Raw genomic sequence first — 4,089 nt, 5'->3', positions numbered from 1 at the left:
TTCATTTCAAGTTTCTAGATTTTGAAATTTAAAATTTAGAACCGTGAAACAACATTGGATGCTGGCATGATCTATACCGAAATTGTACTTCACAATGTGAACTGCAATTCGTAGTTGACAAGTTTATGGTTCGAAGCTATTCGATCCCAAATACGGCTTTGGAGTTCTCAGATTTTGAAAATTTGAATTTTAGAATTTTCAAAAATTGAATTTTAGAGCTTTCAAATAACCTCGGAAGTTGTTATGGCTAGTACCAAAGTTTCGATCAATGCTATGCACGACTTTGTAGTTGACAAGTTTGTTTATCGAAGTCATTTAGAGTCTTAAGTGCTCAAATGCAATTTAAGTTCTTCAGTTTTTGAGATTTAATTTTTAAACAATCTCTAACGAAGACATGCCCTATATTCGAAGCTATTTTTACTTTGATTCAAAACCAAAGGGAAACAAATATTTCTTGTGCAGAATTAAAGCCCGAGGTTTGAAAAGTCTTGATTTGCGGCATTTTTTTTAGTTTTTATCTTTACCAAACCAATTCCCTCGAAGAAGACAGCAGTTCGTCCCCACCAGCTCGGACGATCTATTCCTCTGCGGAACACGCCTGTGTTCCATACTTCCATGGATGAGAGCCCGTTTCTATCGTCCTTGCGCCGCTTTCACCATTCACTGCAACTAGGAAGAGAGGCGCGCTTCGCCGCGCCCGCATTGCTTTGTCATGCTAATGGCCTGATTAATTATATTTATGTTTTGAGGCTGATGAAACGCATATAGGTCAGAGTGGGCTAGCCCGTTAAAACCTAGACCATCGCACATGGTGAGGTCCAGTGCGGCACCTAAGAGAATTAGATATAGGAACCCTCAAATCCTATAATCAATGATCCGAAAGTCTAACAGTTGATTTCGTATGAATAGACAAACATATATGTATCAAACATGCATATGAAGTATGATACAACATGACAGTCACATACAAAATCCTGAAAACATCAAAATCCTAGCATTACAGGATATATATCACTTTGTAGGCACGTAAAAATTTTGATCACCAGAAGAACTTACTCCTTTACAACTGACACCTTAATAACAGTATGGGACTCAGTGCCTTGACGTGATTGATAAAGAGTGTACGTTGTAGGGCTTCATCTTAGCCTAGTTTGGTACTGTTGTTGCTGCATAAACCATCTATTGAAGTTGCACCTACCTCTAACATATATCCACAATTCATTTCAATTCTAGAAGACTTTGTGCCTTTTTGAGAGAAAAGAAATATCATCTTTGTTGACTATACATCATGATTTTAGCTATTCTTGTCGTACCTATCGCCATGTATATGAACCTGTAATCCTACGCAAGAAAAAATGATATTAGATAGTGGTATTTCCATCCTGTAGTTTAGCACAGATCATTATCAAATGAAATAAGATATAAATAGAGATATGCATTGTATTTCTGAATTCATATCATGTAATTCAGGTCTTGCTGCATTTTATTTTGGAAGAATCAGAAGACACAAATAGAAAAAGAGAGCCATTTTTGTGTTGCCAATCATTCATTTTCAGTTGAGGGCATAGGTGCAAAGGTTGTCTGTCTATGATAACACACATGATACTTACCTTGGCGCGATAATTATATCCAGTTCATGTGTAGCCTACATAACATCTAAGATATGATCCATGTCCACAGACCATTATGCAGTTGTAGTGCCAAGGTTATCTGTGCTAGCTATTTTGCTTCACTGTCCCTACGTGACACAGGGAGAAAAATCTTTCAAAATTTTATTTGTTGATTGTAGGCTAAGTGGCTAGGCTAGGTAACTTAAGTCATACAGAAAGAAGGAAATAATTGACACACAACAGATATTGGTACAAAATGAACAAAGAATCTATCCCCTCAAGCTTAAATGCACATGGTCTTCGACAATGAACTTTTGACTCACCAATTTGATCGAAATAATGGAGGTCTATATCGATGTGGTACCCGTTTAGTTCAAATAAGCTAAGTAAAACAACACTTGAAAATGGGCATAACTTATGAGATGCACCACACAGAAGGAACGATTTTACCTTTGTGTACGTAGGATTACAACCATGTCCACAGCATGTCAAATCTTGACGGGTAATCAGAAACATGAACTATGGCCCATGCTGATGGCATATATCCTAATGCTGAACATCGAAAAACAGGACTCAGAGGTATGAGAAAAAACGGAGGTCCACCTCTGCAAAAGAGCAGTTTTAGTTTTCTGCTCAGCAAATAGATAACCAAAGAAAAGTCTCGATGCTGATTGCAATTCACACAATGCACTCATAGATGTCTCACGGAACCAAATAAGGTGAATGTAATAGAGGAATCCTGGAGCCAAATAATTACTTGTAGATCAATTGTGTACTATATTGTTTATGCTAAAACACAATGAGAACCATACATACAGAGGGTAAAACAGAGAACATGAAACAATCTGACAGGAAAAAGAGATGGAGAAGTGTAAATTTGCAGTGCTGACTGCACTCTAGCAATGTATAAAATGGGCTCATTGAGATGTTTCACAGGATGACAGAATCAAATAAAGAGAAGCCATAGTAGAGCCAAATAATTACTCCACACAAAATTCAGAGAAATCGTAGAGCGAAATAGTTACCTATAGATGTTTGACAGAGTACATGTAAATCAATTTTGCACAAAATTATTTACACTAAAAAACAATCAGAATCATACACTCATCATAGTCAGAACACAGAGAGGCAGATAAGATGATCTGGGCAGTGACTCGTGTAATGTTTTTTTTGAGGGATTAGTAGGAGTTTCTCCCTGCTGCTTAAATATATATATTATAAATAGATAAAAGAGTAGTACAGTACAGAATGAATCAAAATCGTAGATCAATTTCGTGTAATGTAACAGCGAAAACAAAATTACTGGTGATTCTATGAATTGGCTCTGAATTGGTTTGGACGCTGCCACCGATGCTCCACCTGCGGACCTGCCTGCCTGGGAGAGAGGGCATCAAATAAAAAAATGGCATCATGTATCATATTTGCATATTGGCAGTGGTTCCTTGCCTGACCATATCAGGCTGACATCTGAACTTAACTGCATAGAGTGCAATTGGCTATATGTGCATCCTCTCGCACCATGAGCTGCTCGAACCCTAGTAGAATAACTAATCAGTGTGGGGAAATTTGAGTGAGTGAGTGAGTGAGGGAGGGAGGGAGGGAGGGAGGGAGGGAGAGCAAATGAGCGAGGAAGGGATCTGGCACCTAGGAGAGAAGGGGATGTTGCACCTCGAGAACTCGTGCATCTGTCGGACATGGAAAATTGGAAATCACGTGGAGGCAAGTAGCCAAGACCTAACCAAACATAGTTTCTGTCCAAGAAGATAAGATCGGACAGGGAAGGAGGAGGGGGCGTGAACCTTAGTGCTAGGAAGACGGCGAGGTAGAGTTGGGGAGCCCATGCTTGCTGGAGGAGATGACGATGAGGGCGGGCTCCTACCGTCGCCTGTGCCCCATGGTTGCCGACGACCCAAGCGCCGTCGCCGTCACTGCCTCTCCGTCCTGGTTCCGCGGGGAACCGTAGGCAAGGCCTGCAGCCGCCGCCGAGCGTGAGAAAGCGCTGCAGCTGGGGGAGAGGAGGAGGAGGAGGAAGAAGAAGTGCGGACAGTGGCGGCGTAGGCAAGGCTGGCCAGCGCCGCCGGGGGAGAGGAAGCGCCTCAGCTGGGGGAGAGGAGGAGGACGCAATACGGACGGAGATGGCGAGGCGCAGTGCCGTGTGATTTATTTTCTTTTTTCTTTTTTTGGCGGAGAGAGCGAGAGGTAACCGGCGCAAGTAAAGATGGCAACGGGGACCCGATCCCCGATTCCCCGTGGGGAATTCCCCTATTAGGGGATGGGGATGGAGTCAAATATGCCCCCACGGGGATCTAAACGGGGAGAAAACGTCCTCCGTCGGGTTTGGCGGGGACGGGTCTGGGGGAGCAATCCCCGTCCCCGATACCCGCATCCCCGCCCCGTTTATATACAGGCTTTGCTCTCTTTCCTGATGGTCCAACCAGCCCACGAAGGCCCAATGTCTTCTGAGTATATATAACAGCAA

At 42.4% G+C, this 4,089-nt stretch overlaps 1 long non-coding RNA gene across 6 annotated transcripts; it reads right to left on the bottom strand.

Annotated features, from left to right (window-relative positions):
* Positions 1-925: 925 nt before the first annotated feature.
* LOC136530446 (uncharacterized) lies at positions 926-3,808 on the bottom strand. Of its 6 annotated transcripts, none has more exons than XR_010777789.1 (5): positions 3,410-3,808; positions 3,255-3,295; positions 2,061-3,145; positions 1,611-1,738; positions 926-1,341 (listed from the first exon to the last, which is right to left on the bottom strand). It is a non-coding gene; the product is annotated as an uncharacterized lncRNA (long non-coding RNA). The 6 variants fall into 6 exon arrangements; XR_010777791.1 differs by lacking the exon at positions 1,611-1,738 and having other exon boundaries at positions 927-1,341; positions 2,061-2,215; positions 2,914-3,145; XR_010777790.1 differs by lacking the exon at positions 1,611-1,738 and having other exon boundaries at positions 928-1,333.
* Positions 3,809-4,089: the final 281 nt, after the last annotated feature.

This window comes from Miscanthus floridulus, chromosome 2, assembly GCF_019320115.1.
Source record: "Miscanthus floridulus cultivar M001 chromosome 2, ASM1932011v1, whole genome shotgun sequence".
Lineage (NCBI taxonomy): Eukaryota > Viridiplantae > Streptophyta > Magnoliopsida > Poales > Poaceae > Miscanthus > Miscanthus floridulus.
Note: the sequence above shows the minus strand (reverse complement) of the source record. Positions and strands in the feature narration are given on the sequence as shown.